Consider the following 14143-nt stretch of genomic DNA (forward strand, 5'->3'; position numbering starts at 1 on the left):
GTAATCCATATTATCATCCTGTGGAGTACCCAAAATACCTCCTATATTTCCTTCAATTTTTTTTATTTTATTTTTTGTAATTTAGGGAAGGTTTTACTTTAATTTTTTCAAAGAAAACATAGCTTGCTATATAGATTGTTCAAAAATTCTTACTATAACACTGAATATTTGAATGTTATTAATCTTTTTTTTCTATTTATCTCATAGTGTTTTGGAGATATTACTCTTTATATTAGATTTAGACAACATCGAACCATTAGTAAAAAAAAAATACAAAAATGTATAATTGATATGGGTAGTGTCATGTACTTTATTAAATAAAAATCTATTTCTAGACCATAAACATAATAACGATTAGTAAAAGGGTAAGAAAATGAGTGATTCCATTAGGATACTGTATACTATGAACACCCAAAAAAATAATATCAAAGCATAATATTAAATCAACCAAAATAATCTACATACATACATACATATAGGAGTTTTTTCCCGATTTCTTAGAGAGTCACGTACGATTTAATTTTTTCAACGCGCCATGTAGGATAATAAACTTTAGTGGTAGCCAATTAAATACGAGATTAGAATTAAATGATTTAAATGACACGTAAGCAAAATTGACGAATGAGATTTTTCAGTTTAAATTAATTAAATATAAAATATTTTATTTTGATATTAGGAATTTCATCTAAATATATAAAAAAAAATTTAGCACATATATATTATATATATATATATATATATATATATATATATATATATATATATAATATTTTAAGAAATTCAAATAAACCGTGCATTGCACGGGCTTCATCTAGTAGTTATATATATTATAATTACATACGAAATTTAAAAGTATTCACCTATGTGCATAGAAAGGAGGTATATTAACATCTAAAAAATTATAAAAAGTAATTATTCTACTATTTACAAATGATAACATTTAAGTTGGATATATAATGTCCACCATATAGATTTCAGCAATTAGCAATGAATTTTTTTGTATCTCTATTATATAATTAAACTGAAGGTCAGTGTCCCCCTAAAAAGTCCATTATATCTCCCATGACCCAATTAATAATGGAAAAAAAATCAAGATTTATTTAGGGAGAATTTGATAAATTATTGACTTTCCAAACAATAAACATAATTCAAGGTAAGAATATCCATTACAATTATTGATATGGAATCGAATTATTGACATATTAAAATTTGACAATAATTCTGCACAAATAATTGAAAAAATATATTAAATTAATGAAAGAAACAATATGTAACAAACTGATGTATAGTATATTTTTGAAAGAGGATGTATAATATATTATTACAAATTATATATATTTTAGAACTAAAAAAATATTATACAAAACTTATAGTTAGTGTTAACTTATGATCAACACAAATCATGGGTTTGACTTATATATTATTCATACATGTCTCATTTTTTATTTTAGCCTTTAAGAATCTGCTCAATCACGAAGAATAAATTAAATATCATTAACCCTTTTATTTTATTTTTTTAAAAAAAAAATTATGACAAAACTTATACAATTGAATTAAATTACCCAGGGCTTGTTTGGAATCGTTTTTTGTTTTCAGTTTTCTGTATTTTTGAAAACTAAAACAAAAAACATGAAACAAGAAAAAGGTGTTTCCACTTTTTGGTTGTCAGTTTTTAAAATTATTATGATTTTAATAAGTTTAACTAATTTTTTATTTATTATGTGATATATATCATATGATTTAAAAAAAACAAAAAACCACAATGATACCAAACGAACCCTCAACTAAATCTTTTGATTATTTAGTCGATTACCTTTTGAATAGAATATTTTCTGAAAAAATGATTCATTGGACACTTTACAACATAGCTGATGCACTAAACTAACCCGCACATCACATACATATAGGTTTAGTAATGACTAACTCAAGATGGATTTAAAAGAATAGTTGTAAATACTGAAATAGCAAAATCCCTGTATATATTCTTCTTATTGATAATTAGTTTTGTAAATACTGAAATAGCAAAATCCCTGTATATATTCTTCTTATTGATAATTAGTTTTAAACTTCACTGATACTAAATTTAAATCATTGATCATTGTCTGATCGCAACTTACAATGGCTTATTCTAAAAGCCTTATGAATACAAATCATTGATCATTGTCAAATTAATCCCAATAAGTTCAAAGTGACAATATTTCAAATCAAATTATAATCTTAATTAAAACAATTTGTAGACCTTGAGTAAGACTAATTACTACTAATAATATGCAACTTAAACTAGGTCAATTTACATACTTAGCATTCATTATATGACCCAAATATAATTAATATGTCAATCATGGTTAAATTATAATGGTGAAACTAAAAACCAATGTATTTAGAATATTAAAACAAAAATTTAGGTTATAATCAATTAACATCATACAACTAGTACCAAATTAACCTAACCTACAATATTATTAAATTAAGAGTAAATTGAAAAAAATTATGAAAAACTATGTAAGGAGATTATATTTTTCTCACAATGAATTCGCTGCCGAATTGAACCCTTGAACTACAATCCTCTGATATAACTTTTGATTTCGCTGCCATTGCTTCGCAATCTCTTTATTAATTCCCCCTTGTACTCTGACTGAACTTGCATACCCTAATTAGATAGAAAAGCTCTCAATTTATACACAAATACATATGATATTTATGGGAAGTAGGGAAATAATTCTAAAATTGGATGAATGATTTTCTTTCTTAATTTAAAATAATTATCTTGGCGATAATGATTTGGTCCTGACCTATATATGAGATTTTTTGTGAAGGATTTAACAAATTTGTTTCATTCCATTATTGGTTTGATTGAGTGAAACAATCAATTAAGCAAAACGGGACATTTCAAAACATGATTTGAGTTGGCGAAGGGGGGTGAACATTTTGTTACGAGTTGATTGGCCCGAGAAGTAACATTAACTTCCTTTCAATTTCCTTAAAATGCTGTCATCATTTGGGTTGCTATATATGTAAAATAGCCGATATGGAATGTACAACAATAATTACATAGAAATATACTTAGGCTAGAAAATCAAAATAACAATGCTTTTAATATATTTAAATGAGAAAAATACTAATTCTCTATAGACAACTGTTTATGCTAAATTTTGTACCTAGGCTTTGATGTAGGATACTGGTATGTCTATTTTATATAGTATTTTACCCTCGTCCCTTGGTCATAATTTGTAGTGTTTTTGGCTCTTTAGAGCCATTTTTATTACTAATTGGTGTTTTCTAGTGTTTTCGTAGTTTGGTTGACTTTTTTAGGGATTTGCACTTTTGGAGCATTTTCCCGGGATATTATGAAGTAACTACGAACATTGGAGGAGCACGACCAGTTTTTATAGCCCAGGGCCGGTTAGAGTCATTGAATGGTGTTTTCTAGTGTTTTCGTAGTTTGGTTGACTTTTTAGGGATTTGCACTTTTGGAGCATTTTCCCGGGATATTATGAAGTAACTACGAACATTGGAGGAGCACGACCAGTTTTTATAGCCCAGGGCCGATTAGAGTCATCGAATCGGTGATTAAGGGCTTAGCATTAGAGATTCCAAGGCATTTGGACCGAGTATTCAAGACACGAAGAGGAAATCCGGATTGGGCCGAAAAATCAGAGCCCAATTGAGAAGTCCAAGCTTGCTCAAGTGTCCAGGCTCGGCCAAAGTAGGCACCGCCCGAAGGCGCGCCTGGCCGGGCGAGGAAGCTTTGTTCGCGCTCGGCCGGGCGCGAGAGATGGCCATAATGGGAAAAAGGCGGGCCTGATCGGGAGGCCCTTCGCCCGATCGAGCGCGAGATTTTTAGGGGTGATGTTTAACAGAGTTTCTTGATTTTAATTAGGAGTAATTATTTTTTGGTATAAATACGATTTTAATGCTTTCGATTAGGACTTCTTCTCTTAGACTTTCTCTCTCTACTTAGTTTTAGATTATTTTCTCTCTCTACAACTTTGTTCTTAATTCAACTCCTTAATTCAGATTACTTTGGTAACGATTTCTTCTAATTTAATCTCAGTTATTTACTTTATTTCTTTCATCATGTCTCCTTTAATTGCTTTGTTTAGTTTATATTTAATTATGTCTAAGTAGTTTTCTTTCTAGGGTTTATGGAGATCCATAGATAATATGAAGGGGTAATTTATTGTTGTAGATTGTCAATGCTAGATTAATTTCCTATTGATTGATTATTTAATGCTCTGTGACTAGATTATGCCTGATCTTTTATGCATGAGTTTGACAATATTGATTCGAGATTCAAGAGATGAGAATTGATCTTTGGGTCTAGTTTCAATAGGCAGGTTAATTTATAAATGGTTAAGTTGAGATTCGAGAGGTGTGATTTAATACTAGTAAATTAATTTATGTGATTGTAATAAGTAGAGAGAGCCCTTTATGATCTGATTAATTGATGCATTGATGATTGATTGTTATGTTTTACCCTAGAATATTATTTATTGGTGAACCTACGCCCTAGGTCTTTTATCCCTTGATTTTCTTCATACTTTTATTCCTTCTCACTTTTACTCCTAGTAGTTTAGTTCCACTTTTTAATAGCAAATTGGTTACTTCATAATTTAGATTGCTTTAATTAATTAGGAATAAAAAGACCAGTTTCCCTGTGGATTCGACCTTACTTCCCTATCTGTAATAGTTAGGGGATTTAGGAATTACTTTTGATTGGGTGATACGACTTTAGCCTGTCAGATACGGGCTACGGATCAACTAAATAAAATAAGGAACGTTGAATGCAGAAAGTAAATGATGGAAAAATAAAGAAAGAAAGGGGAGACACGATATGGTGACGCGGAAAACCCCAATGAAGGTGGGTAAAAACCGCGGGTGGCAATAAGTCTACCAATCCACTATAGTATGGCATCAAGCCAATTATTACAAGTACAATGTGAATTTAATGTAAAGATAAAAGAGCATAGTATAAAAGAATACATGTGCTTATAAGATAGGACATTGTAAGTTAACATTTGGGCATAAGTATACGGCGTAACGTGGTTTATAGGAACATATACTTGTAGGTATATTTGCGGAGGAAGATGTGATTAATATATAGTAGTTGATTAAGAGCTATACTAATGGAAACTCTAGGTGGGAAGGAACATTGAATAACTTATGGTTTGAGGGAAGTCGTATGTATTTCTTGGGGATAACTCGTAGGAGTAGAAGGATTAAAATAAAGAAGCTTGGCTATAATCTTTGTAGTGGAATGTCTACATAGATATAGGAGTAGTAGTGTAGTTTCGGAGAGGTTATGTACGTGTTATTGGAGTGGATTTTATGAAAGTAAGGCTTATCTATTTATAAGGCATTTGGTAGGTGGTTGGAGAATAGTGGGGATGACCTCCTTGAAAGTAGGAAGTGGTTATTCACCCTTTTACTTGGTCTTCTGTTGAATGTAGACATTATGGATTGTTCAATTGGTCAACGTCTTCAATAGACTTTTTCTTAGCATGATAGATTATCTCCTTGCATTTAGGGACCATTAGTAACTTTCTTGACATGGTCTTGTATTCTTGTATATCTTGGTCTTGATTGTCAATGCCAGTCAACGGTCGAACAAAAATGTCCCTTAACAACAACCATATATCTACAATTACGAGTAATAATAACAATAATTATTTCACTGCACTTATCCAATTCTCCCAGTCCAAATTTAGCTATTTTTCATGCTTGATTAAATTTACAATATTTGGAAATTCAAAATTAAACAAATCAACACACTAATATATTCTCATTATTAGGATAACAAAATTTGGTGGGAAAGTGAGGGAAATAATCTATCTATTACTATTACTAAAGGCGAACCTAAAATGACGCTTAGCAATGTTGTATTGAGTATTTTTGTAACACCCCCAAATCTCCCTCTACGGAAATACCAGTATAATACATATAATTATACCGTAGAGATAGACTTGGGCGTATTACCGCCGCGTGATTACGCAAGGCTACTCAAAATACTTAACTCAATAACAAAAACTTGCAGCGGAAACTCAACTTTCTTTTATTAATACTTATGAAAATAGTAACATTGTTATGAGTACTCTAAATAAAGACAAGAGCAACATTCCTAAACTAGGTGAAGCAAATCCCGGGACTCCCATATGCTCATTCCTGACTCCACTTGAAAATAGTCAACACTGCTTACCATTGCGGTAAACAGGCCGAACCAAAACAAATAGGAAATACAGATTAGCAAAATATGCTAAGTACGATAAGTGCAAGATAATGTAAACTCAATTTATTTGCAAACATGCTTTTAAAACCGATTCCAATAAATAATCCACTAATTTCAAAACTCATGATTCAAAACCAATTCCAATGATTCAACATTCAAAATAATTGATAAACCAATTCTCTTAAAAATCCAATTCCTTTTTGAACCAATTTCTTTAAATCCAATTCCTCACCCAAGTGTGCACACCCCCCAAGCTAGTCTCCTTATATTACAAGGCTATTCTTGAGGAAAGACCCGGTCATACAAAGTCCAAGGCCTTATCAATAAACCAAATTCGCATAGTGGGATTACCAACCTGCTTATAAAGCATTAATAATAATAATAATTCAATGGTTCAATAAATCCTTTTAAGATCCAACAAATCCAATATAATTCAAACTCCTTTTTGATAAGTCCACATACTTTCAAAATCAAAACATTTTAAATAAATACTTGAGAATAAAATCTCATATTAATAGCTTTCCAAAATCAATAACTCTTCCTTGAAAAACCTTTTATTTAATTCAACAAACCTTTTAAAAATCAAATCATTTATTTAAACACGATAAGTAATTCAAACCATTTAAAACATGATTTAAAAACCAAAATACTTTTATCAATACCTCCAAACATGATTTATTTCAAAATCATAATTCAAATCAATTTAATTCAATCACCAATCAAATCAAATAAAACATGTTATTCAAACCAATCACTTTCAAAGGTATCTAGCCACCTAACGTACCTAGATCCTTGCTTAGCTATACACACCAAAAGACCCTCAAGAATCTTGGTCGAACACACCCTACAAATAAATATAACCTTAATCAATATAAGGCTAACAAATAATTAAAAAAACCCCAACTATATGTACATGAACCTTTTAATTAATCTCTCTTAAACATCATAAAAATATGATTTTATATAATTAAAACTAGGAAAAATTGCCCGGAATAATCCGACCTTTGCCTCATCCGCCCAAATAATCCCACCTTTCGATTATTTTTTAATAATCCGACCTTTATACCCAATCCACTCCTAATGGTCCCAAGTAACTTGAAACCGGTTAAACAAGTTACCATGTGTGACTTGGGGTTGTTTGCACACGTGTTGTTACGTGATTGGCAAAAAATTAAAAAAAAATATGTAAAATGATAAAAAAAAAACAAAAAAAAAAAAAAGAAAAAAGAAAATTGAAAAATTAAAAAAAAAAAAAAGGAAAAAAAAACCCACGACCACCCTCTCGGCAGACCCACCACCAAAACCACCTCCCCTACCCAACCCAACCACTTAATCCACCTCCTCTACCCATTTTTCGCCCACCACCGAAACCGTCCCTTTCCAATATGAAGGGCTGGTATTATGGGTTCCGATTTTAGAGCTAATTTGTGGGCGTTTGAAGAGGTTGGTTTGTGGTGTCTTCCGGCGGTTGTTGATGCACTTGTGGTGGGTGGCTCGATTTATTGTGATGGTGGGTTCGTTTGGTGTTTGCGGCGATGAGAATGCTTGTGATGTTGTTGCTAATTTGTGGGTAGTGCGATTGCGAAGGAGAAGGAGGAGCGACAGCGCTGCAATTTCGGTGGTTTCGCGGGCTGTTGCTGGGGTCGAGTCGGCCAAAAACAGGGAGGGAATGGACATAATTGGGAAGGGGAAGGATGTTGGTGGCCGGAATCGGGGTGGGAAAGGAAGACAGTGCCGGAATTGGGTAGGGGGCCGGTGGTTACGTACTGCCGGAATCTGGGTTCATTTGTTTTTTTTTTTATAATTTTTTTTATAATTTCATTTCTATTTTTTTTTTAAAAAAATTGACCAATCACAGGATGACACATGTCTAGTAACTTGTAATAACAGGTTAAATGACCGGTTAGGACCATTTAAAGCGGATGAGGTATAAAGGTGGGATTATTAAAAAATAATCGAAAGATAGGATTATTTTCGGCGGATGAGGCAAAGGTCGGATTATTCCGAGCAATTTTTCCTTAAAACTACTCATAATAATTTTTATAAATCCCCCATAAAAATAATAATAATTGAATAAGAGAAGAGAAGAAGAAAAGATAAGAAACCAAGGAAAAGAGAAGAATTGGATTTGCGTAGGAAATAATAGGCAGAACTTGCAGAGGCTATAACTCCTTTGATATAGCTTGGAATTGGGTGATTCTTGAGCCTAACCTCAAGGACTTTTTGAGAGGAACAACTTTCTGTGAAACGTCCATACCCAAAAAACTGAGCAGAAGTGCCCGAAAATTGGCTTCAAAGATAAACGGGATGATTTGTGTAAAATTAAGGAGAAGAAAAGAAGAGAATTGGTGTGAAGAATGTGAGAGGTATGAAGGGGTATTTATAGGCTAGGGTGTAGAAAGGATAGAGTTTAAGGTGTGATATGATTACTAGAAAATGTGATAAGTTTTTGGGGTTGTTAAAGTACTTGAATCAAATTAAGTCTAGATTAATAGTTGGGTTAAAAGATAAGAAAATTTAAATGGATATACATATGGTTGGGAGAAGAAATATAGGAACAAAATGAGATAATGAAGAAGAAAATTAGAGGATAATTTAAAATATAATAATTAACAAACTAAAGTGATAACAATCAATAATAATAAAATAATTGAATAAATAAAGATTTTAGATAATATCAAAATTAGTTAAATACATAATGTATATTAAATATTTCTCTTGAAATAGTTAGTAAAATATGGATCGACCTTAAAAAGATAATTAAACCTATATTATTAATTTAGAAATCCGAAAATAATTAATTATTCAAATGATTAAATACTTATATTTGGCGCTAAAATTCAAATATTATTTTGGCCCCAAATAATGAAATTACTAAAATACCATTTTTATAAAATAATTCTTAATTAATTAATTATAAAATACGTATGAAAATACGAGGTATTACAATTTTCCCTTCAAAAGTATTTGCTTAAAAAAAAATCTTACCATAATGAAGGATCATTATATCTAAATAATGAGATTTGCTTAACATAAAATCTAACTAAACTTTTTAAAATATAAAATTGTTCATTATAACTAAAGATGGGCACGTGCCGTGCCGGCACGCGGGCGGCACGGGCCCGGCACGGCCCGATATGGCACGGCGGCCCACTATGGGTCGTGGGTCGTGCCGTGACAAACACAATTTTGGGAATCGGCACGGGCACGACACGAGGCCTGGTGGCCGGCCCGTGGATCGGCATGCCGGCACAGCACGTGGCACGGCCCAGCACGACCCGTGCGTAGCCGTTTTCAACAGCTCTAAACGGCTAGTTAACGGCTAGTTTTTGGCCAAATTTCCCACCCAAAATTCCCTATAAATACCCCATTTCTTCCTCCAAAATTTTCACAATTCATCAGCTTATCTCTCCTCTCTTATTCTCTAATTCCTACAACCTTACTCTCTTTTGTGCAAAGAAAAAAAATTCCTACTACAAAAAAATTCTACTAGTCTACTACAAAAAAAAAAAAAAAAAAAAAAACCTTATATTTAAATTCGGAAAATTATAAGTTCGGGAAATTATAAGTTCGGGAAAGCAATTGAAGTGTCATTGTAAGATCAAACTCAACTTTATTTAAATTTGTTATTATTATTATTGTTATTATTATTATTATTATTATTATTATTATTATTATTATTATTATTATTATTATTATTATTATTATTATTATCTCAAAAACAAAATCATACAACCTACAATAAATTAGTGGGAAGCCGAGATACAATCTGGGCCCCCACTCCTCTAGCTATAGCAAATCCTACCCTAGTGAAGATATGAGCTGCAGCACGAGCCCCAATGTCTTGCGTCGACGAGAACCTCTGAATCCGCTTCAGTAACGCAACAGCCTCCTTCTCTAATTCCCCAAGCGAAGAAAAGGAGAAGGGAATGAAACCATATCCAATCACCTGACATCGAGCTTCATACTTAACCCGCTTCCGATGAGCAGCATCAGTCACAACGCGCCCAGGAATAAAGTCAGATAGCCCCGACTGTGTCAAAGGAGAAGACCCTGTCAAATCAACACAGACATCGCGACCACGATCCCATGAATAAAGTAACACATCCGCAGGTCTGAGGGCCTCGTCGTTCCCTCCAGCCAACCCAATGTCAACCTCCTTTCTCGCCGAAATCCCAGAACGATAGCAAACATCAACAAGGGTATCCCGAACGACATTATGCCGATGTTTAATACCCACAATACCAGCACAAGACACCGCGTGATCACCGAAAATATCTCCAGCAAAAACCCTCGAACAAGCAGAGCACGACGTCGAGACAGAGAATAAAGGAACACCCAACCGATAGGACAACACACATCGATAAGTCTTAGCGTTCATCGTCTGACCCAACCCCGAAATAGGAACCGCCCGAAGCCAAGCTGAGGTATGATCACCCTGCTGTGATTTCCATAATGCTGATTGTCGAGGAGTTAAAGAATAAGCAGATTCTGCAGAAGCGGTAATCTTTGTGAAATACATATCTGCCAATTTCTTCATGTGTTTAGGGGCAGCGACCTCACTAGGATTACTCAAAATGTCAGACTCCACTGTTCCATTAAACAAACACAACGCATCCTTAAAGGCTCGTCCAAGACCAACAATGCCAGCATGCCGAAGAAGTTGTGTCTGCAACCCAGCAGACTGCAACCGAGAAGCAAGAAAAGCATAGTGACGAACATCACCTGCAGAATAAACACCAAGCCCTCCAAACGCAAATGGTAAGGTGGCAAGCCGCCACTGCCAATCACCAAACCCAGGCCCCGAAGCGGTAACAATACGCTCCAAGGAAGATCGAAGAGCTCCATCAAAAGTGCGCTGAGCTACCTCAAAAGTACTAGGAGGACAAGTACGTAATGCAAAGTAGAGTTTTGAAACTCCAGTACATGCCCTAAGTAACAACAGTTCACACTGAGGATCATCAAGCATAGCGACCTTATCCATAAGGACAATTGTCTTGGTCACCCTCTGCATCACAAGGTCACCACTGAAACCAGAATCGGAACTAGCGGGACCTCCAAGCAACCTAACACCACGCAAAGGTCGAGCAATATTAGGCGGAAAGACACCCACCAGCCTGCTTCGAGGGTCTTCCGTAGGCCAGAAAACTTCAGTTTTTTCCACGTTAAGACATAACCCAGAACGAGGTCCTTCCTCCATAATCAACTGCAGAACTTGCCCCCCCCCCCCAACATGCCCTTTCCAAACATGCCCTTTCCCTCCCCTAACGAACAAATGGATGATATAGCTCCTTGGACTATGCCTAGTTCGGGATTTCAACAAACCCAATTCTCACCTCATTTATACGGATTATAACATGAATTTTCTATTCCTAATACCCAAGGCCAGGGTAGCTAAACACAAGCCTCCGGGTTGAGTGAACAATCCACCCAAATGCCAAACACCCAAATTCCAAACATATTAGAGTGGTGTACCAAAGAGGAATTTGCTCAAACCAACCGAAAGAGTGGAGTTTGGGCACATTATCAATTAAGTAGAGATGGACGGAGAGCCAAGTGTCGGACTTGTTCGAAAATTTTCTCAGCCGAAACCAAGGGAGGGACAGGACACCTTAGTAGACATGCAAAAAAATGTGGTGAACCATCTAGTGATCCAACCCAACCCAAAATTTCTCATTTCCATCCACAAGGCTTCACTTACAGTTATGAGAGAGATAAGGATGGACTTGGGAGAATGATTGTACATGCCGAACAACCTTTTCTTTTCGCCAAAAATGATGCCTTTAACAACTACATTAACCGAGCACTACAACCCAAACACAAAAAAATCTCCCGAAAAACCGTTCGATCTGCTGCCATGAAGAATTATCAAGAGTATTAATTGAAATTAGAAAATGAATTGGGTAATCTTCCTAGTAGAGTTTCTTTAACTGCCGATGCATGGGATAATGGTTACGGACTTCACTATATATGTGTTACTTGTCATTGGTTGGATAATGATTGGTTGTTACAAAAACGAATCATTCATTTTAAAATGCTTGAGTACCCTCATACCGTTATTAACATTTCTCATCATTTAATGCAAGTTATTGATGCATATAGTCTTAGGGATAAAATCATGTCTATGACTTTTGATATTGCAAATTCTATGACATTTAGTGCTAATTTGGTTAATCCCCAATTGACCGATTTAGTATTAGATGGAGACGCACTTCATATTAGATGTATTTGTCATATTCTTAACTTGTGTGTGAAGGATGGAACAGTATAGTAGCAATTGGTCCATTTTATCACAAAATTAGGAATGCTATTATGGCTATTAATGGCTCTAACTTGAGATATCAAGAATGGAAAGGTTATTGCAGGCAACAAAGGGTAAAGGTTATAAAAATAGCACCGAATTGTCCAACTAGGTGGAACTCCACCTATGAAATGTTAAGTAGGGAAATCGATTACAAGGTTCTTTTAACAAATTTTTATAATAAAAAATTTCCACAAAATGCTTTACTAGAAGATGATTGGGGTAATTGTGAAAAATATATGAAGTATTTACAATTACTATATAGTATGACACATTGTTTTTCTTCTGTATATAATCCTTGTTCCCATTCTTTTCTTAGCAATGCATGTTTACTTGCACAACTTTTTGCCGAACATCGATCACAACACGATTATCATGGATATCTTCCATCTACGGAGGAAAAATGGCGTAAATAGTACACTAATATTTCTATGATTTATATTTTTGCTTCTATTTTAGATCCTAGGCAAAAATATGATGGCACTTTTTTATGAATTGATATTTATTATAGTAACATGGATTTTGAAGATGATGTTGAAACTTTTAAAAATAAGGTGACTAATGAGTTTTTCTCTATATATAGAGTTTATGAAAGTAAATATCGAATCATGTCTCGATTTGCCCCTTCTCAAACATCCAAAAACGTAAGTAAACGGGCCAAAGGTTTATTTGCACAGGTTGCTAACATGATGTCCAAGTTTTCAGGTACAGAATCATCATCAACTAGGAGAACACAAAACGATGTTTTGAAGTTGCAAATGTACCCAAATTACGACTTCATGAAAGGCATGGACGATGAAGAGAAGTTCGACCTCAACATCCTTGATTGGTGGAAATCACAAACCATGAAACATCCAATTTTGTTGGCAATGGCTCGTGATATTTTTGCTATCCAAGTCTCCTCCGTTGCCTCCAAAAGAGCTTTTAGTGCGTCGGGACGGGTTTTAGACGATAGAAGAACAAGAATAAAACCTGAAACACTTGAATGTGTGTTTGCTTCAAGGATTGGTTGGATGCCGAAACTCGTTCTCAAGATCGTACTTATGCACAAAACGACGACGATGAAGGAACGTCGACTTCTTTTAGTTCTCATACTTCTCAATCAACTCAATTGACCGATGAACTTGAACCACAAGAAGACGAAGACGAACAATAATAATTATAATATTACGTATTTACATTATAAACTATTATACAATTTTTTTATTATCGAACCTCGTATTCCGTATAATAAATGAAGTTATTCACCAATTATTGTACGATTTTTAATTATCATTAATTGTTTGTATCATCGATTTATCATACCAACTACCGACATAAAATCAAATAAGTTATTCTTCAATTTTTTGTGTTTTTGGCTTATCGCACTCGTAATTTTTTTTTTTATTATATGCATTGTTGTTTTTTGCTAAATTAATAAAAATTATTTATATAAAATTAAACATAATTAGATAAATAATTTATATAACCTTAATTAAAATAAAGTTGTTCAAAACAAAATATATTAACATTAACATAAACATAAATTAATAACATTATTTATATAAAATTAAGTTGTACTAAAAAATATATATATCGTTTTTTATTTACATTTATTATTAAAATTAAAAAAAAGT

Source organism: Chenopodium album, chromosome 5 (assembly GCF_948465745.1).
Source record: "Chenopodium album chromosome 5, dcCheAlbu1.1, whole genome shotgun sequence".
Lineage (NCBI taxonomy): Eukaryota > Viridiplantae > Streptophyta > Magnoliopsida > Caryophyllales > Amaranthaceae > Chenopodium > Chenopodium album.